At 41.2% G+C, this 22,431-nt stretch overlaps 2 long non-coding RNA genes across 3 annotated transcripts in view; one reads left to right on the top strand and one right to left on the bottom strand.

Annotated features, from left to right (window-relative positions):
* Window positions 1–22,431, bottom strand: part of LOC105090404 (uncharacterized) — a 32,209-nt gene that overhangs the window by 5,739 nt on the left and 4,039 nt on the right. The window contains exons 2-4 of one of the 2 annotated variants that reach the window (XR_010380362.1): window positions 7,315–7,385; window positions 619–764; window positions 175–526 (exon numbers count right to left, since the gene is read on the bottom strand). This is a non-coding gene — a long non-coding RNA (uncharacterized LOC105090404). Of the gene's footprint in view, window positions 1–174; window positions 527–618; window positions 765–7,314; window positions 7,386–22,431 lie in introns of those variants that run through there. The other variant, XR_010380361.1, reaches the window with a different exon arrangement.
* Window positions 7,239–21,285, top strand: LOC135321005 (uncharacterized). Its single transcript, XR_010380363.1, has 3 exons — window positions 7,239–7,379; window positions 13,551–13,589; window positions 21,185–21,285. It is a non-coding gene; the product is annotated as an uncharacterized LOC135321005 (long non-coding RNA).

The following is a 22,431-nucleotide window of genomic DNA, read 5'->3' as shown; positions in this document are numbered from 1 at the left end:
CCCAGGCCATGTCCCTTCAAAACTGTGTCATTTCCAATTTTCTGACATGTAGGTTTGGTATGCTTGGCTCTTTTAAACATCACTCTTTATGGCCTTTTGCAGTGTAATTTTGTTCCTGTCCTGCCATTCAATTTGAATTAAATATCAAACAGATGTGAGTCATTTTTTGCTCTTTATAAAGAAAAAGTTTAATATTAGGGAGCATGCCCTCCTATATGATCAGGAAAGCCATTCGGAGAAATAAGCCCCTTCAAATTAAAAAAGAATCACATTGGTTAACTTTAAGATGCTTTCAAGTGATACATTTCGAAGTGCTAAGGGAAGGTGTTTCCAGCAAGCTATAAAGCAGCCAGGAGAAAGGAGGAGAAGATATACGGCTCCAGGCTGATGGGGAAATTGGAGCTCAGAGAGGGGGCAACCCCACCTGGGGAGGAAGCTCTAAGCTTGGAGATGAGGTTCACAGACGATGGAGGGGGAGGCCATCTTCCCCAAAGGCCTGGTGGGGGCGAGGCATGCTCTCTGCAGCCTGTGTGGTCAGGGGGGAAGGGAGTCAGGAGGAGCTCCATTCTGCTCAGAGATCCCACCTGACCTGGGTACCGATTCCCCATCCTCACATACCTGCACCAGCTTGACACATCTCCCCGTGCCAGCAGTCCCAGGGGTGGACTTGTATGTTGGGGCATGCTGACTGGTGTGGTCCCCTGGTTCCTGCTACAGTCTCCCAGGTAGTATAGTCTTTGTCCTTTCGTTGGTCTTGGATGCCTCTGAAAATGCAGAGACAGCTGTGGCTCTTCTTTGAACACAGGAACATGCATAAACCTCCATATAACTGCAGAGGCCCATGGTCCGCTGATTTAGAACCCCCCCCCCCCCCAAAATGGCCATCACACAGAGCATCTCATTACCAAGACACTCAACCCAAAGGACCACGGCCCTTCTCTTACACAGAACAAGAAGCTACATTTCTGAGCTGGGCCTTGGTGTGAGCTGGAGGAACTGGTCAGTCTCCAAACCCCTCTGGCTTCTTGGCAACATGTATGCCTGGAGCTCAGCATTATTGGACCTGCCGCCATTCATGGCTACGAGCCAGGGCTTCTCCAGTGCTGGCTCAGGCTAAAGTGTTTCCATGTGGTCCTTTGACTCACTGCACCTAAAAGGCAGCTCTCCAGCTACAGCCGGCTCACTACAAATGACATTTCCATGTGGCAGGGAAAGGGGCCAGGAGGCCTCTGATTCCAGCTGGTTCTGGACATTCTGGACCCTGAGACGAGGCTCTACACACCCAAGGTTCCCCTCTAGGGATGATGTGCAAATGCCCAGAGACCCTGCTCCATGGGGAGCAGGAGGCCCCACTGATGAGAAACAGAACCAACACTTCCTAGAATTCTGCAGACAAAAGAGAAGTTTCAGTGCAGGGATTTAGAGCAAAGAAAAGCCTAGACTTTGGAGTCAGACAGCCAAAGTCTGGATCCCAGCTCTACCACTTACTACCTCTCCTATAGCCTCAGTTTCTGCCATCTGCAAAGCAGGAATGCCTGTCTCCTAGGGTGTTCGGGAGGACGAAACGGGCTGATGCATGTGCGACACTAGTACAATGCTTGACCTACAGCAAGGGCTCAATGTTTTGAGCTTATCTTTCTTTGTCCTTCTCTCCAGGATGACAAGCCCCATATCTGACGGTGCTCGTGGGGCCTGGGGGCTGGGAGGTAGGTCAGAGCCAGGCTTACTCTCTGTAGTAACCATCCTGATAACCACAAGTGGAGCAGGAGATATAAAGGGGGGGATGTAAGTTACTGTCTCATAATTCCTGTGGGTCGGGGCAGGGAGGGAGGAAGAGGGGGGAGGGGAGGGGAGGGGAGGAAAGCAGCAGAAATATCTACGAGTGGTTTTAGAAGAGGAATCGAAATTCACAAATCATTGCTGCTATTCCAACCGTTATTTTGCATCTGTGGCAAATCAGTAACAATGAATTGAGACATTCTGAAAGCCTAGGGGGAGAGGGAGGTGCAGCAGAGAAAGGGTGAGGGACTCAGGACCACATCCAGATTCTGGATAGCAAGGGCTGGGCTGGTCAGAAGAGGCTTCCTGTGGGAGGAGGACGAAGCTGTGCGCTGAACGATGGGAAGTCTGTTTAGGAAGAGAGATGCCCCCCACCGTGTGCCTTGCTGCTCAGCAGGCAGGGGTCCGAGGACAAGGCTGCCTGCTCTCAGGGTTCTCAGTTTAGGCTCCAACCACCTCCCAAATGACTCAGTTATACACAGCAGCCATTCATTTGTGTTTCGCTCAAAACAAGAGGTCCTTTCCGTAGTGCTCCTCAGGTACCCAGCCTTGGAACTCTTAACGGCCGTGAAAATACAGTTCTCTTGTCCTATCACTAGAGGCAGCCATGTGCTGGACAAGCCCTGAGGATTCTCCCAGCCCTCCACTGGGGCCAAGTCCCTCTCCAGCCTACAGGGGCAGGGGGAGTATGTGGGGTCCTGGGGTATGAAAGGAGGCTGACTGTGATGGGGGCTCAGCCCCATTTCCCCCAGGACACCCTGCCTGACCCTGGAAACTTATGTCAGTGGCCACATTTATTCTGATGACCCTGCTTTTTTTTTTTTTAATAGTTTTTTTTTATTAAGTTATAGTCAGTTTACAATGTTGTGTCAATTTCCAGAGTAGAGCACAATTTTTCAGTTATGCATGAACATACATATATTCATTGTCACATTCTTTTTCTCTGTGAGCTACCACAAGGTCTTGTATATATTTCCCTGTGCTATACAGTATAATCTTGTTTATCTATTCTACATATGCCTGTCAGTATCTACAAATTTTGAACTCCCAATTTGTCCCTTCCCACCCCTCTCCCCTCTGGCAACCACAAGTTTGTATTCTATGTCTATGAGTCTGTTTCTATTTTGTATTTATGTTCTTTTTGTTGTTGTTGTTAGATCCCACATATGAGCGATTTCATATGGTATTTTTCTTTCTCTTTCTGGCTTACTTCATTTAGAATGACATTCTCCAGGGACATCCATGTTGCTGCAAATGGCATTATGTTGTCATTTTTATGGCTGAATAGTATTCCATTGTATAAATATACCACATCTTCTTTATCTAGTCATCTGTCGATGGACATTTAGGCTGTTTCCATGTCTTGGCTATTGTAAATAGTGCTGCTATGAACATTGGGGTGCAGGTGTCATTTTGAAGTAGGGTTCCTTCTGGATATATGCCCAGGAGCAGGATTCCTGGGTCATATGGTAAGTCTATTCCTAGTCTTTTGAGGAATCTCCATACTGTTTTCCACAGTGGCTGCACCAAACTGCATTCCCACCAGCAGTGTAGGAGGGTTCCCTTTTCTCCACAGCCTCTCCAGCATTTGCTGACGACCCTGCTTTTATGTCCTCTGCATGCACAGAGCCCCAGCTGCAGGATTTTCTTCAGCCTTTGCAACCATATACATCTTGTCCTGTTTTGATGACATGGGGGTCTCTTCTTAGCGGGAACTTGATAACTTAGGCACATTCATATCTATCTCTATTCTTATTTATTTTTCACTTTTATTTTTTAAATATTGAGTGACTTAAATATATTTATATAAACAATTACTTACATCTCCCTCCTGCCTTCTTCAGGGTGTGCCTTTCCCACAGTCATAATCAAGGTGCATAGACTTGCTTTCTCCAGTTATTTCCTGGGCACTTTATATGGTTTCATACCTGTCATATTGATGTTATTGGCTTTTTGCTACATCATCAATGACATGCCTCAGTCTAAAGTCAATTGATGGGCATTTTAATTGGTTACAATTTTTTTTTTTACTGTGTTTAAACTAATACCCTGAACTATTTATAGCGTATTTTTCCTTTTGAGCAATTCTTTTGGAGATGTTCCCAGGAGCTGGATGCCAGTGAAGATTCTCTGTGTGCTAGTACCCGCTGTGGACCTGATGTTCTACAAATGGCCTCTCATTCATCCATGCGCCAACCCAGCAGATTTCGATCCTTATTCCCATTTTGCAGATGAGAAAACTGAGGTGGGAGGGGAAGGGGTGTCTCCTTGTGCATTTCTCAGCATGTGCCCTCCCTCCAGGTACATTTTGGGTTTAACAGAGGTCCTGAGAGCCTTGACCTAGGGTGGTGAATGACTAACGGTGGAAATGCCCTCATGGCAGCACAGAGATAATTACGGGACAAGGAATGTCACTTCTTCAGCCTCTGAAATAAGCCTGCAGATGGCTCTCTCTGGCCAAGCCCAAGACTGCCCTCCTCAACCCCTCCAGGGACCCTTTAAGCAAGGGAGGGCATGCTTTTTGGATCTCTAAGCCCTTCAGAAGATGTGAAAATGGGGGCAGGTCAGCCACATGAAGTGCTGGCTACAACGTGTAAACACCACCTCAGGGCGCTGCTAATCTCCCAGGTCAGGGCCTGGTGCCACCAGCTGCCCACTGCAGGCACAGAGGCCGGGGTGGCTCTCGCCAAGTTGCCCATGGGGTCCCATATCAGCGGCGGGCAGTCACTGGGCTCCCAGGGCCAGGCAGGGGATCAGTCATTGGTACCCTGGTCCACCCTGTGGCAACCTGAGTGCCCTGCCCAGCCTTCTTCAGATGCAGAGCCCTGACAGCTGCTGGGCCTCAGAGGCCCCAGGCTCACACAGGCATCCCTGGCCCCTCATTGTGCCCCTGGGCGAGGTGCACGGGGCTAACCAGAAACACCTGTGTACATGGAATTTCCTGCCCCAGTTCAGCCTTCATTTCCTCCGCCAGTAAAAACCCAAGGCGTCCAAAGGTGAAAGAAACCAGCCAGTCAATCACCCAGACGACGGCCACCAGGGCCGCAGAGACAGGACCCTCTAAATTAAATTTTAATTCCCACCCGATGGCCTGGCCAGGACAGCCATGATTCAAACTGTGTGACTGCCGCCACAGCCAGGCAGATCCCCGCCCAGGTCCTTGCAGGAATTAACCTCACCCCTGGGCTAGTGGGCAGAGGCGTCTGCCTTGGTCATCAGGTCGTGGAATGAGACCCTAAGAATGAAAGCACCCTCTCCCCACCCCTCCGCAACCTCATTGTGCAGCTGCAGGGGCTGCCCAGCTGATTAGCTGCTCACTGACCCAGGCTGTTTGAATTATTAGGTGCTGGAGAGATCAGAGCCCACTGGTGACTCAGGGACATTTACCAAGACAACATCAAAGCCAGGGGCGGCCTGGGTCCAAAGTGTAGGATAACGGTCAGAGCCCAAGGGTCTGTGCTCTGTCCCAGCCCAGCAGGTTTAGGTGAGGAGAGAGTCGTAAAAATGCCTCCGTTTTTCCAGAACATGTTTCCAGAGATTCCTGCTGGCTGGAGGAGGTAGGGCTTGGAGCAAGAAGGGAGGTATTGAGCTGCCTGTTTTATGGTCAAACCAACTGACACATCGTCAGAGATGATGACTTGCCTGACCGTAACGCTGGCTGCGACCAGACCACCAAACTGAGTCCCTCGCTGGAGACTGACTCATGAGCCATCTTAGCCAGCGATGAGAAGGGCAGGGAAGTGGCCCTGAGGGGCATTCCTGGGGTCACACAGACCTGAGCTCAAAGCCCAGATTGTGCCCGTACACAAGGTAACCTCTCTCACTTTCAGTCTTGTGGTGATAAAATGGGCAATCCTGATAGCCAGTCCTTCCTTTATCAGGTTAGTGTGAGAAATAAAAGACTGTCCCTGAGGTGAGGAATGTGACAAGCCAGGGTACCAGGTGAGGCTACTTTTGCCAGGAAGCTTCTGTCTTTCTGCCAGTGGTGTATCAGCCATGGTCACCACGGGAACAGAGGGGAAGACCTCCCTTCAGGAGGACCTGACCTGGACACCCTGAGCCCCACTTCCTGTTCAGCCTTGTGCAATAGGCACATGACCCCTCCCCATCCTATCTGACCAGTCTCTTCATCGAGGGGCTCAAATCAATGACCAATATGTTTCATTGGTGGTCGTGGGTGAGCCAGAGGATGATGGGGTTGGCACAATCCTCTAAGACCTAGAGAAACGATCGGTAGAGAGAACCTTCATGGCTGGGACTGGGGGCCATGTCTACCTCCCTAGCAGAAGTTCCTGCAGAGCAGCCCTCATAGAGAAGTGGAAGGTATTTGGGTTTTTAGCAGCTGCCATCTGCCATCTGCCATCTTTATTTAAATAATGTTATGATTTTAAAAATAATATATGCTCATTATAATATACTACAACGACATACCATATTGATGAATCTCATCAATAACGTTAAGCAAAAGCAGCCGGACAGAAAAAGAGTTCACACCACATAATTTCATTTATATAAAGTTTTAAAATAGGAAATGGAACCTATGGTGCTTAAATCAGGAAGCAGTTCATCCCTGAGGGTGGCAGTGACTGGAAGGGAACCAGGGGAACTTTCAGAAGGGCTGCTGATGGTCTGTTTCTTGATCTGGGTGCTGGTTGTGCAGGTGTGTTCACTTAGTGACAATCCACTGAGCCACAGACTCACAATTCAGTCACTTTTCTGTATGTATGTTATATTCAATAATAAATTCACTTTAAATAAATTGTCAGGTCCATGGCAATGCTGTGTCAAAAACAAATATAAAGCATTCATGCTCAGTGTAGAAACTTGGAAACAGATCATTCATCCTACCATCCCAAGTTACTTCCTTTAATATTTTAGTATATTTCCTTCCCACATTTTCCTATGTATAATGTGTGTGTATTTTATATATGTAGTATTATTCTTGTACTTAAAAATATATGTGTGACTTTTGTTTTCTCAATATGATATAGCAAGGATTTGTGCACATATCCTTAGTGACTCCTGAAAATTATCCTTTTGACTTTGTAACATGCCACCATATGGACATATCATTTGGTAAAGACAGCGTGAGAAAACAAGCTGTTGTATCAAAACTAGCTAAATAGTTGATAATTAAGATAAACACAAGGTCCCACTGTAATAGCACAGGGAACTATATTCAACACCTTGTAACAGCCGGTATGTATAACTGAATCACTATGCTGTACACTAGAAATTAACACAACATCATAAATCAACTATATTTCGGTTTTTAAAAAGGCAAAAAAGAGTTGATAATTAATGCTTTCAAAGACCGTGGTAAATTACTAGCCACCTCTTTTGTAATATCATTTACGGCATCGAAACCAAACTAATCAACCAGTTACTGTATCTTTTACGGCAGGAGTGCCTTACGGCCAGGTTTCCCGCACGGTGAAACTGCTTGCGGGAAAGTTCTTTACGGCAAAAATACCAGATTCCGTTAAGGTTCAAGAAATTCAGGACGTGGTTAAAAAGGCACATCTTGGGGCCTACCTTGGACTTACTGACGCAAGTCTGGGATCGGGTTCCAGGAATACGCATTTCAGCAAGCTCTTCAGGTAATTCTTTAAAAACAAAAAACGGTGGTATTATGTATATGCCATAAAATCTGCCTTTTTTGGGGGGTGGGGCAAGGAATTGTGACTTCATTCGGAAAGCCAGCAGACTGAGTAATTATGCTGTTTAAACCATTTTTAAACATAAAATCCATGGCAGGCATTAGTCACATCAACATTGTTGTGCCAGCATCACCACTGTTTCCAAAACTCTTCTATCACCCCAAACAGCAGCTCTGTACCCATTAAGCAGTAATTTCTTGTTTCCCCTAGCTTCTGGTAACCTCTAATCCACTCTCTGTCTCTGCCTTTGCCTAAGCTAGATAGTTCACGTAAGGGGAATTATACAATACGTGTCCTTTTGTGTTTGGCTTATTTCACTTAGCATAAATATTTTCAAGTTTCATTCAATTTTCGTTCATATTGTAGCATGTGTCACAACTTCTTTCCTTTTATGGCCGAATAATATTCCATTGTATGATTATATCACATGTTGTCTACACATTCTCCTATTGATGGTCAGACACTCCACATTTTGGCTATTGTGAGTAACGCTGTTGGGAACACTGGTCTTTGAGTATCTGTTCAAGTCCCTGTTACCAGTTTTTTGGTGTATATACCTAATAGTGGAATTGATGGGTCATCAGATAATTGTTTAACTTTTTGAGGAATGCCAAAGTGTTTTCCACTAGCTACACCATTTTACATTCCCCTGCATGAGGGTCCCATCCCCATCCTCATCAACACTTGTTGTTTTCCATGTTTTTTATTTTAACCAGCCTAGTAGATGTGAATTAGTATCTCATTATGGTTTTCTTCTAGTAATTTTCATGCATACTGAGTTGGAGAACCCTACTGTTTAAAAAGGGTATAGAACTTTCAACAGAGAGATAAGGACTCAGGTAAAAGGAAAGGGATTTTTGTCATTTTTCAAAGAGTGCATTTCCTCCTCCTCCTTCTCCTCCTCCTCTTTCTGCATCTCCACACTGGTTTGTAGTGCTGAATTCAGTGGCCCATGAACAGCACAGTCCTGAAGCAAGTTTGAAGAGTTTGGGAGTTGGGAGGGCGGGGTTGAGATCTGAGACTGGGAGCAGAGGTGCAAGACCAGTGACCACAGAGCTGTGAGAACCTACTGTCAGGAATCCACTCTCATGAGGCTTTTGCCAGGGGAATGGATTGAGTTTGAGCCTCTCCAGGGTCTAATGATTTTCCAAGTTGGCTTTGTAGGATAACTGTGCCTTTTAGAAAGAGCTGTAATGAGAATTAACAGTGGGAAAAGTGCCATTCAGCTTTTTAATAAAAAAAGAACGTGTGAGTCAGGGGTGGGGTCTAGCTGCCTTCTCTGCCTTCCTGCCAGCAGTGTCTGTGGAGCAGCGCTCACTGGGCAGGATATCAGGCTCTGGATCCATCTTGACAGATGTCCAGTAGAGGGGTTTTCTTGTATTCCAGGACTTTAGTCCAGGCTGAGTGAAAATGTCTCTGGAGGCAGGAGGTGCCCCTCACCGTCTCCCTGATCAAGAAGCTGCTGCCATTAGCTCTGGGTTCTGAGGGCCTGGGAAGTGTTGGGTGGGACCCAGAGCTGAGCCCTGAGCCCCCTAGAGGCTGCCCTCTCCCAAATGCCAAATCCTACTAGAAGAAACACTCCTTTCTTTGGGTGGAATTCTGCTTCTTGGGCACTCTGGGCCAATTAGCATAGCAGGGCTCTGTGGGTAAGCACACTCTCAATGGGGCTTGTAAGAGCCACAGTCAGGAGATCAAATAACCCCCTTGCTCTCCATGCAGCAGGCCTGGACTCCATCAGAAGGACACGCCCAGCCAGCCAAGACGTAGCTTTGGTGCAGACAGCAGGGCAATGAGGCAAGCAATAAAAAGGCCTAATCTCTTAAGGCAACATGAATTGTTGGCGAGAACATAAGGGAAAAGCAACATTAGCCAAGGATCATTTTCCTCTTGTTATAGATGCCTGCTGACTGCTTGGAAAAAAAGAGAGGGGAATCGTGCTAACGCGAGTGGGCCGCAAGATACAATTTACAGAACTGGTTTCCCCCAAATTTTAACAGCTAAATAGTCTTATTGCAAACATTAATGACTGCCATTGGCTGAGTGCTTCCTCTGTGATAGATATTTTATATTTAATAGCTTGCCTAATCCTCATGGTCCAAAAAAATTAGCAGTTTCATCATCCTATGTCAGCTAGGTTCAGTGCAAGGAACCGAAGTTTTTCTAGGTATTTCCAGCAAAAGGGGATTTTTGTAGGGAATCACATGCTAACAAGATTATGATAAGAGCTGGAGGACAGTACACGAAGGGGTGACAATAAGCTGTTGAATGTGAGGACCATTATGTGCCTGAGACAACAGGAAGCTGCTATAGCTGCCACCACAGCTCCTGTCACACCACCTCTCCCAGCCTGAAGCTGGTGACCAACTTTCTTGCTGCCTCTACAGTCACAACAACCAAACTTACCTCAGCAGGAGGAAGAGGACTCCCTCAGCTCTACCTTCCAAAACTCCCATGAGAACCACCATCTAGTGGAACTTTATTCCCATCCAGAACTCTAGCTGCGAGGGCATTTGGGGAGCTTCCCGGGCTCACCAAAGAAGGATGGTTGAATTGAGAATAAAGGTGCCTAACTTCCTCACTTTTCAGTTGCATCCAGAGAGGTTAAGTCACTTGTATGCGGTCACACAGCTAGAGGGTAAGTCAAGCCCAAGTTTGCAGGACGGTGAAGCCTGTTCTTACCCACTGCCTTCTGGGGAATGTAGGAGAAAAAGCACCCTATGTATTCTAAGGATTCCCATTAATTATAATTACATTGGTAATTATTATTAGATCTCAGATTAAATTGTCGGGAGATGATTATGGATTTTACAGAGATAAAATTACTCTGGCAATCATGAGAAATGAATTGTTCCAGTACCAGGGGACAGAAGGTTAAGAGGGAGTGGAAGAGAAAGTAAGTGGGACTAGCCTAGGCTTAGCTGCAGAGCAAACCTGTATCCCCCTAGATCTCTGTCCTAGGCTGCAGGTTCTTGACCCCCTGCCCTGGGCAGCCTGGGAGATTTACAGCACCCTTGTTGAAGGGTTAGTATTGGGGAGCGCACAGCTAACGTTTACTAGCACGAGGATGCCAGGCAGCATGCCTAGCATATTTACAAAGATTAGCTCGTTTTATCTGCATGAAAACTTTTCAGGTAGGTGATTGTCTCCTTCGAATTACATAGATAAGGAGACTGAGTGTCAGGGAGGTTACATGACTCATCCAACAATGCAGTATTACTCAGCCATAAAAAGAATGAAATAATGCCATTTGCAACAACATGGATGGCCCTAGAGATTATCGTATTAAATGAAGTAAGTCAGATAGAGAAAGAAAAATATCATATGATGTTGCTTGCATGTGGAATCTAAAAAAATACAAATTTTATTTACAAACCAGGAATAGAATCATGGGCATAGTAAACAAAATGTGATAACCAGGGGGGAAATGGTGGTGGTGGCAGGGATAGATTAGGAGTTTGGGATTAACAGATACACATCACTATATAAAATAGATAAACAATAAGGACATACTGTATAGCACAGAGACCCATATTTAAATTTTTGTAATGAGCCATAATGGAAAAGAAACTGAAAAAATATGTATGTATGTGTGTAATTGAATTGCTTTGCTGTACACCTGAAACTAACATTGTAAATCAACTACACTTCAATGAAAAATAAGAATTAAAAAATAAAGAATGAAAGAAGTGACTCATCCAAGGTCACACAGTCAGTCTGTGGTAATATCAAGGTTGGCACCCAAGTGCATCTAAGTCCATACTCTGAAATCCTTAGTCCCTGGCTGTGTGTCCACTTCTCTGACCCTGTAAAGCCTGGCAGCCCCTCACAGCACACCCAGAGTTGGATTAAGGCAGAAAGACCGAACACCAGCTGGGTGGACACTGCTTGTAACACAGCAGTGATGACCAGTTCCCAGGACGCCAGTTTTCTGAAGAATTCAGTGGAGGTGGCTTCCAGCAGTCCTGGGAACAGCTTGGGGCTAGGGCATCTCTCTACACCAGGGATTCCTTCCACATCTATCATGCATTCCCCCACCTCACCCTATCCTGTGAGATTTGTGGCAAGTCCTAAAACCACATTGTTCCAGCTTGAAGGACCATAGTGGATTGCTAGTCAAGCCTCCCATTGTGCACAAGGAGAAACAGAGATTGGGAGAGAGGAATGGACCTGCCAAAGGTAATTCAGGTGGCTAGAATCAAGGCAAGGGCAGAACCCAGGCCGTTTCATCTCCTCAACTTTAGAGCTAACATTTAAAGAAGGAGGCATCATAACCCAAACTCAGTGCCCTCAGAATCCCTTCATCACAAAGAACTTCCCCCCAACCCCCTTACTTGTTAGCTTCTGAGGTGGTGATCATGTTTTATTTCTTGATCTAGGTGATAGCCATATGGCTGTTGACCCTGTGGAAATTCATTGAGCTGATTACTTATGGGTTTTTTTGTTGTTGCATTTTTTATATTATGTCAAATTTCAATGAAAAGCTTACTTAAAAAATTAATGGGTGATTTGCAACAACATCGATGGACCTAGAGAGCATTATGCTTAGTGAAATAAGTTGGATGGAGAAAGAACAAATACCATATGATTTCATTTATATGTGGAATATAAAAAACAAACAAACAAAACCCCAAAATAAATGAACAAGCCATACCAAACAAAAATAAACTCATAGATACAGAGAATAGACTAGTGGTTACCAGAGGAAAAGGTTTGGGATGGAGGGGGCAAAATGGGTAAAAGGATCAACTGTCTGGTGATGGATGGAAACCAAATTTTTGGTGGTGAGCACACTGTAGGGCACACAGAAGTAGAAATACAATGTTCTACACATGAAACTTATGTCATATTATAAACCAGTGTTTTTACCTCAATAAAACATAAATAAAAATAATGTTGGCTGATTAGACTTCCTGCAGGACCAGGAAAATAGTCCATGTTTTAATTGAAAAGTGTTTTCCTTCTAGTCTCAAGAGCCAGCACAAACCATATTCAGTGCTACTGTCAACCCAGCATTTGAGAAAACTGAGGAATCAGAGAGCCAAGAAGTTGAGGGGCTCTTTGGGAAAAGCAAAGACGTCCCTTTTATTTTTTCTTTAGAAAGCAGAAACACAGGCACACATACAAATGAGACCTGTGGCAGAGACCTGTAGCTGTTCACAAATCATGTCCCTCTTCTTCCTGGACAAACACAGGGCTACACTTCCCAGCCTCCCTTGCAGGTAGGCGCCGCTATGTAGACTGGATTCTGGCCAATGCAATACCCAAAGTGGGTAGAAGTGATGGATGCCAGCTCCATGTTTGGCCCATAAACACTCCCATGTACAACCGTTGATTGCCTTTTCCCATCTGCTGGCTAGTTGAAGAGTTCTCTGAGGTCTTAGAAGAGGGCAAAGCCATAAGACAGAAGGAGCCTGGGTACCTATGACATCCTGTGGAGGAGAGCCATGTCACCTGATCAGGAAAACCTATATTGGGGCAGTGCACAGGCAAGAAATAAACTTTATTGTGTGATGTATTAAAATACATAGCTTATTTGTTACAGAAGTTAGCCTACCCTGAATAATACAAGAGCCGTTTTGAAAATAGGCGAATTCTATTCTCCAAATCACCCCATTTTCTCAACATAAATCCATCTCCAAAGAATTTTAAAATATCTGAGAAGCCAAAGTGGCCTCTTGCTGGTTACCTATTGACTCTTAAGTCATAAAGAGTTGTAACAGGTACCATTCACCAGCTTCCCAGGTGAGTTAGGGCAGGAGATCAAGGGGGGAAGACTCTTTATAAGATGTGAGAATTCACAGTCTTTTTTTTTTTTTTAATTGTTCTGTCTCCTCCTTTGTTGACAAAGTGCTCAGAACAGCAGCATTCTGGACACCTTCAATACAAGGGCTAACAGTTCTGTACCACCAGAGGGCAATACTATATAATAGCTGATGCACATATGATAGCTGAATCCTCATGAAAGGGAGAAATGGGATCAACATTTATGGAAAGTGGCAGGAGGCAGGTAGCAGGATTGTGGAAGTGAGGAAAGTGTCTTTGAGGTTTATGCCCCCTACCTCCATCTCCCTTACAATTGTTCCAAGGCCTAACTCTGTATTTTTCCTACAGGTCTAAAAATTCTCCAGCTCAGAGATCCAACTGGATGAGGTAAGGAAAAAACTGTGCTGAGGCTACCTTCCACCAAAACATACAAACATGCAGAGCTGTTAGAAAAAAAGTCATTGAGAAAAATAAAATGAAAGGAGAAGCACAGGAGGAGACAGAGTCCCATTTTATTTTCTCTTGGGGCTGGGGCCTGCCAGACTCTAAGGAAACAGCAGTTTCTCTAGCAATACCCTGTGGTTTCCTATTAAAATCCAAGGTTGTGAGTTCTGCTTCCTGGAATTGGGGGCTAGCTTTTTTCCAGACCTAGCTTCTAGTTGAAGATAACTAGAAAAGAAGATGAGGTATGTGTGTGTGTGTGTGTGTGTGTGTGTGTGTGTGTGTGTGTGTGTGTGTATGTGTGTGTATAAATATATATATATATATATAGTATATATTGTATGTATATATCTTTTAACTGTTTGATGGCATTAAGGAGCAACCAAATATTTCTGGAAGTAAGATCTCAGAGAGAAGGAGAAACCAGGAATCTGAGCCCAATATTTGGCATCCCTTTTCTCCTTGAGATGTTTGCCAGTTTGGACTTTTTGATTGAAAACCTGATCAGAAAGTAGCAGCTGAGAGGCTGAGTAGAACTTCTGACAGTCTCTCACCAGGTTGCAGGACAAAAATTGGAGTCTGAGACCTGCCAATTAGGAGGGGATATAAGGAGCAGCTTAGGTTTTCAGTGGGGATTTCAAAGATCGACTGCCTAGAATAAGAGAGTCTTAGCCCAGATTTCTGAGAAGACAGAGCCAGAGGTAAAGCTTGCATGCTGCCACCTTACTAGGAAGTACACTTGTAGGGAAGCTGGCGTGAGGAAAAAAGAGGGGTGAGGCAGAGCAGAAGGGAGAACGTGTGTAAAGGAGGGTATACTCTACAAAACACCAGGACTTAAACTTCTTAGGGTGGCTGACACAAGAAAAATCTGATATTGTCACATACCAGATGAAACATGATAACTAAATATGAAGTGGTACCCTGGAACAGAAAAGGAACATTAGAGAAAAATTAATGGAAGCCAAATGAAGTATGGAGCTTGGTTAATACTTACAAACTAAAGTTGACTCCTTAATTATTATAAATGAATCTCAGTGATGTGAATTGTTACCAATAGGGAAAAGTGGGTAGAAGGTGTACAGAACTCTCTGTACTATTATTGCAACTTTTCTGTAAATCTAACACTATTCTAAAATAAATTTGTATTTTTAAAAAAGAGTAAACAGGTTAAACCAAATAAATTTTCATTGTTGAAAACATCGATAATAATGTCTTGTGGGATTATAAACATATATTTAACATCACTTATAATTAAATCACATACATATTAAATATTAGTAAACATCAACACATGTATAATTACATTGCATACATAGTTAAAACATACAAGAACAACAGCTCAAAGGCAGAAGGGTGGGGATACATGGAGTTAAGATATTCTAAAATCCTTGTATTGCCTGGGAAATTGTAAAAATATTCGTTTATACTAGATTTTAATAAATCAAAAATGCATGTTGTAATCTCTAGGTTCATTGCCAACAGAATAGAAACTGAATGTGTGACTTAACAAGCAGTAGAGAAGAAAAATAGATTATAAAAATACTTAACATGAGAGTAAGAAAGGAAATGGAACATAAAAGAGGTAGGACAAATAGAAAAATAAACATTGTGTTGTAATGCTGAAACCTAAATATCAGTGTAACACTAAATATAAATGAAGAAAACGCTCTGAATAAAAGTCTAAGGGTAGATTTAGAAACAACAACATTAGCCAAATGTTTCTTTAAGTAATATACTTTAATTATAAGGATACAGAATTTTTAAAAATAATGAGATGGAAAAACATTCAATTCAAATAGTAACTAAAGGAAAACTGATGTAGTTAAGTGGACTTCAAAACAAAGCATCATTGGAGATAAAGAGGGATCGTGTACGTTAAAAGCATTACTCCACTAAAGATATGTAAGAATTCCAAATTTGTATGCATTTCATAACAGGCTGAAAATATAAAAAGCAAAATTGGACAGAATTAAAAAGGAAAAAGACAAATCTACAACTATAGTGGAAGACTTTAAGATACTTCTCTGAGCAACTGATAGAACAAGCAGAAAAAAAAATCAGGATTTAAAAGAAGCTATTGAATAAAAAAAAAAAAGTGACCTAAATAATATATAAACTACCACCTCCCAACACTGAGAGACTGAATATACAGTTGACCCTTGAACATGGTTTAAACAGCATGGGTCCACTTATACATGGATTTTTTTTCACTAACTTTATACTACAGCACTACAGAACTCTTGGTTGGTTGAATCCAAGGATATGTAACTGTGGATATGGAGGGCTGACTGTAAAGTTATACATGGATTTTTGACTGTGGGCAGAGTCGGGCTTCTAGCCGATTGAGTTGTTCAAAGGTCAACTGTTCGTTCTTTTCAAGTGCACATGAACATTTGCCAAAAATGAACATATGTTGAGCCATAAAGCAAATTTCTAAGAACTGAAATCATACAGAAGATATTCTCTAACCACAGTAGAATTAAACTGAAAATTAGTAACAATAAACTTACTGGAAAATACTCAAGTGTTTGAAAATTAAGACATATATTTCTAAATAAATCACGGGTTGAGAATATCACAATGGAGAGGAGAAACTACCTGAATAATAATGAAAATATAACTTACTAAAACTTGTGAACTGAATGTTTGTGTCTTCCCAAGATTCATAATAGAAGCCCTAATCCCCAGTGTGATGGTATTGGGGGCAGGGCCTTTGGGAGGTAATTAGGTGTAGATGAGGTGACATGAATGGAGCGCCCATGATGAGATTAGTGCCCTTATAAGAAGAGGCAGAGACAAGCGCCCTCTCTGTCTTCACCACGTGAGGATACAGCAGGAAGGTGGCTGTGTGCAGACCAGGAAAAGGGCCCTCACCTGTCAGACATTAAATCTGTTGGCACATGGATCTTGGTCTTCCCAGCTTCCAGAACTAAGACAAGTAAGTTTGTTCTTTAAGCCATTCAGGCTCTGGATTTTGTTATGGAATGAGTAAGATATTGTGGGATATAGTAAATCTGGACCTAGGAGGAAATTTATAACCTGGAATTCATATAAGAGAAAAGAGGAAAGAACATCTATCTCCAGGAAGTTAGACTATGAACAGCATGTTCAGCCCAGAGAGTTCCACTTCCAGATGCATGAAGCAGTGTGTGGCAAGGCAATGCTCCCATTTAAAAAAATACCCTGGAAACAAAGACAACATATAAAAATCATATATTCAAAAGCATCAGAGAACTACAGAGGCCATGGAGATGAAAGGATATTAGATTTCATTGAGAGGAGAACTTTTCACCAAATGACTGCAGAATACACAGTCTTTTCAAGACACATTTATGTGGTCAATTCATTTTCAGTAAAGAAGCCAAGTCAAACTAATGGGGAAAGAGAAATCTTTTCATCAAAAGGTGCCAGAACAACTGAATGTCCATATGAGATCAAATGAAACTTGACCTTTCCTCCTCACACTATATACAAGATTAATTTGCCATGGATCATACACCTAAGTGTAAAAGCTATAAAGATATTACGGAAAATATCTTCATGATCTGAAGCTAAGCAAAGATTTCTCATATAGCACTGGAGGGATGTAACTATAAAAGAAGTCATTGATTAAGTGGAATTGATCAAAAGTAAAAACATCTGTTCATCAAAAGACACTATTAAGAAAATAAATAGGCAAGTCACAAACTGGAAGGAAATATTTGCAAGATACATACTGAGGGAGAACTTGTATTCAGAATACTTAAAAACTCCTACAACTTAGTAATTTAAAGGACAAACAACCCCACAAAAATAAGCAGAAGATTTGGCAGGCATTTCACAAAGGAAGGTATGTGAAATGGCCAATAAGTTTGTGAAAGAGTGCCAGCATTACAAGGCATCAGGAAAGTGACAAGGTTGTGAGCAACCCAGACTCTCATATTACTGGTAGGAACATAAAAGGGTACAACCGTTTTGGAAAAACTTTGGCAATTTCTTAGCAAGTTAAATATGCACTTACGCTTTGACCTAGCAATTCCAATCCCCAATCCTAGTTTTTTATCCAAGATACATAAAAATATACATCCATAAACCAACTTATACAAGAATGCTCCACACACCTTTATTCACAATAACAAAAAAATTGGGGAAAAAACCCTCAAACCCAAATATTCATCAACGGGAGAATGCATAAACAAATCATGATATATTTATACAATGTAGTACTATTCAACAATAAACACAAACTATTAATGCACAAAGCAACGTGGACTGATGTCCCCAAAAAACAACTAAAGACAGAAGAAACATACTGTATACCATTTTTATGAAGTTCTAAAACAGTCAAAACCAATCTGAGGTGAAAAACATTAAAACAATGCTTGCCTCTTGGGGTGGGGATTAACTGGGAAGGGACTCAAGGGAACTTTCTAAGATGATGAAAATACTCTGCATCATGATAAAGGAGGCAATTAAGTGAAGTATGCATTTGTCAAAACTGCACAGCTAAAATGTGTGCACTTCCTTGTATGTATATTTTATCTTAAAAGAAAAGAACTGTTAATAGTCATCATCAAGTTGGGAGTTTTGAGGCAAATAGAAGATGCAAGAATGGAAGAATTTAATAATTGTGGTAGTCAGGTGATGAATATACGGGAGTTAATTATACTCTCCTCCTTTGTTAATGTGTGAGTTTTTCCCTAATAGAATTTATTAATGAAGGTGAAATAAAGAATTTTTAAGATTTCTTTAAAGAAGAAAAAACTAAGAATTAGTTGCCAGCAAGTCTTTATTAAAAGAAACATTAATGGTAGGTCTTTCAGGAAATAAAAATGATCCACATGGAAACAGATTTGCAGGAGAGACAGAAGAGCAACAGAAAGAATATGTGGATGAACATAAACTCATGTAACTTTACAGAATAATCCTAGTAATGTTGTGGGGTTTAAAATATATGTAGAAGATTCATGAGAATAGTGAAAAGTCATGAGAGTTAAAATATTCTAAGTTAAAATATTCTGAGGTCTTGAAATTATTGGGAAGCTAGAAAAAATAATTTCTTGGTAAAATGTCAAGGAAACATCTTGTAATATCTGTGGTGATTTATTACAATAGTAACAGGAACTGAAAATAGTATCCATTGATGATTTTTACCAAAACTAATCTTTTCTGTGATGGTTACAAAATGCTAATTTTCCAACTACAGCATTCATTCTACATTTACCAGTTGCCATTCACCATTTTGCTAAAGGGAGAGAACGTCTCCCCCAGGCTTTACAAATAAATAAATATTATATGTAGAAGTATAGTTAAATATATATTTATGTATACTATATAGATATATATTAAACATGTTTATATATTATAAGTATATATTATGTAAGTATATATTATCTTTTTATGATCAGTGCAGACTCATGAATCTCTCAAATTGTCCCAGATGTGGCCCATGGGAGTCTCTTAAACTGGCTCCTTGTTCTTGTGCCATGGCCCCATCATTTTGTGAGTGTGTGTGCCTGTGCGTGTGTATTTCCCCACTTTGTGGTATGACAAGATATCCCAGGGTCATCTTGTGTACTTCCTGCCCCAGCCCTAGAATTAGCCATTTCTCCAAGAAGCCCTGGCTCCTTTTAGTAGGAAAGCATATTAAAAATCAAGATCTGGGTATTAGATGTGCTTATTGCTACAAGGCTGTCTTTTCTTCTTGACCTTTTCAGCAGACAGAGCTAGGAAATATATGCATATATAATACACATGTGTATCACACACACACACACATATATGTGTATGTGCACATATACAGGCATATATACATATTTATGTATACCTATTTTATAAATGAATTCACAGCAATAATTCCAGTCCCAGTTCATCCCCATAGGGCTCTTTCTTGCCTTCCTCCATTCCGTATTTCCATGTTCCTTTTTTCCCATGATGAGAACGCTGGCTCCCAGTAATATTAACACATTTACTTTTTTGCTAAAACTTTTAATAGGTCCAAAATTTTTTAAAATTTTATAAATTTTATTTTTTGTCCAACTATTTTATTTATTTATTTATTTATTTATTTATTTATTTATTTATTTATTTATTTATTTATTTATATTTCGGGGGAGGGATGGAGGTCATTAAGTTTATTTTATTTATTCGTTTAATGGAGGTACTGGGGATTGAACCCAGGACCTTGTGCATGCCAAGCACACACTCTACCCAGGACCCTCCCCTGGTCCAAAATTGTTTTAGAATTAGTTTTTCCATAGCGTTAGAAAAAAAAAAAACCCAAATTCTATAAAAATGGTTCAGGATTTGTTTGTAACTCTTCCCTGACTCCCTTTCTCACCACAGACTGAAAGTATCAAATACTGTATTCATAAATAAAGTGGACTGCTTCTTCGCCCCCACCCCACTACACCCAGCAGGATTATGGTATTCATTTGAAATACAGTTGGATTCATTGGTTTTAGTTTGATTTCAGTTTTAGGAATTTTCTCCCTGTTCATTCTTATAGATGCAATTTTACTTTTTGAATATGTCGAACATCAACATGTTTCCAAAAGCCAAAAGTGTGCAAAAAAATATACTCAGAGAAATGTCACTGTCTCCCTTGCTTTCTGCCCCTCACCCCTATAGGTAACTATGTTTATTGTTTTCTGGTTTTTCCCTCCTGTGTTTATTTTTGTAGAGATATATGTATGTTATTTTATTTTCCCTTTTATCCAAAATGTAGCATACTACTGATGCTCATCCTTTTGCACTTTGCTTTTTTTTCACTTAACAATATCTCCTGGAAATCACTCCATAATAAGTTCATAGATATGTTCATCCTTTATTTTTATAGTGTGGAGTATACACATTGGTGTGTATGTATCAGAGTTTATTCAACCCATCTCCCTATTTAAGTATTTGCCAATATTCTGCAATTACAAATAATGAAGCAATGAATAATCTTGTGGGTATGTATTTTCATATCATGTGGTGCATTTTCAGGGTAAATTCTAAAAGCAGAATTGCTTGGTTAAGGGTAAATGTAGAGATAGGTTTATTAAATATTGTAAAATTCCCCTCCATAGGTTTGTAGTAGTCTGTATTCCTACCAGCAGTTCATGAAAGCCTGTTTCCTACAGCTGTTCGAACAGAGTGTTGTTTCAAGCTTTTGGACTTTTGCCAGTCTGATGAGAAATGATATCTAGGTGTAGTTTTATTTATACTTTTCTTATGAGTGAAGTTGAACATCTTTTCATATTTTAAGCCCCTTTTAAATATCTTTTTGTTAATTGTATCATTTGTGCATTTTTCAATAGGATTTTAAATCTCCCCTCCCTCAATTTTCAGAAGGTATATTTATATGATTGCTATGGACTGAATTTTCTCCCCCAAATTCATATTGAAGCTCTAACCAATGTGATTATATTTGGAGATAGGGCCTTTAGGAGGTACTTAAGATTAAATGAAGTCATAAGGATGGGGCCCTAATCCAATAGGATTAATGTCCTCATAAGAAGAGATACCAGAGAATGATCTCTTTTCTCTCTCTCTCTTTTGTTCCCTATACACGTGCACAGAGGGAAGGTCGTGTGAGGACAGGTGGCTGTGTGCTCTAGAACAGAGCTTTCACCAGACACTGAACTGTACCAGAACTGTGATTTTGGACTTTCCAGCCTCCAAAACTGTGAGAAAATTCTATTTTTTAAGCCACTCAGCCTATGATATTTTGTTACGGCAGCCTGAGCAGGTTAAGACAAGGATAGTAACTTTTAACTACATTATGTTTTGGCAATATTTTCTTCCAGTTTGTCATTTGTCATTTTACTTTCTTACGGTGGTTTTCTTTTTCCATGCAAAAGTTTTGTTTTGTTTTTAATATAGCCAAGAGAGGAGTATTATAATAATCTTCCCAGATAATTGTGGATCTTACTCTGTGATTCTACATCAAAACTTGACAAGTGGTAATTTCTTAAAGTGGTAATTTCTTAAAAACCTAGTTATGTAGGTTATTAAAACATATCACTGGGCTTTTCATACTCTGTGCCATTAAATGCATTGGTTTTTCTTACACTTTGAATGGATTTTTTTAATCCTATACGTGATGTTGCAACATCATACATAAGTCGTGGAAAATATTAGTTCACTAAGTTATACTATCATAAGTTGGTAAGGTCTCTAAAATTTTTCCAAACGTTGACAGATTTTATTATACAACATCAAAAAATTATATTAGCTGATATCATCACCAATATTATCAGAAAAGTTTTTAAGTATTGGGAAGCTGTCAGCTGTCAAGCTCATGATAGCAGACATAAGCTTTCAAATATTTTAAAATCTCCCTCACTAAAGACATTTTAAGTTCCTAAGTGAAACTGTGTGTGTGTATTTGTGTGTGCATTGAATTCCATGACTGCTAGCATTTTGGGGCAGCTGCCTTGATTTATGCTAAGACACAGTTTTACCCACCAGTGCTCTTGTAATAACAGTGCAAATGTCAACACAATGAAAACGGTAAATAAGGCCTTAGTATTATTATGAAAGTAGTTTTGACCCACGACTCCATTAAAGGGTGTCAGGGATGTCGCAGTAGTCCCTTTGAGCACCACTGCTCTTCGGGTAGCCTAAATTCTTCAAACTATGTTTCAATCCAGCTCTAACTTCAGGGGGAATATATTTAAATCTAGAGATGCCTCTACACCTGGAGAGAGGTAATACAACCCCTTCCTCCTTCCTATTTACACTCTAGGATGGTTGTCCTTGGTGCCTTTGTTGTTCCCAATTAAGGGTAAATAGTCACCTGTACTTCTCTTAGAGAAGGGTATTA

This window comes from Camelus dromedarius, chromosome 3 (assembly GCF_036321535.1).
Source record: "Camelus dromedarius isolate mCamDro1 chromosome 3, mCamDro1.pat, whole genome shotgun sequence".
Classification (NCBI taxonomy): Eukaryota; Metazoa; Chordata; class Mammalia; order Artiodactyla; family Camelidae; genus Camelus; species Camelus dromedarius.
The sequence above is the reverse complement of the archived record's forward strand: the minus strand, read 5'-3'. Positions and strand labels throughout refer to the sequence as shown.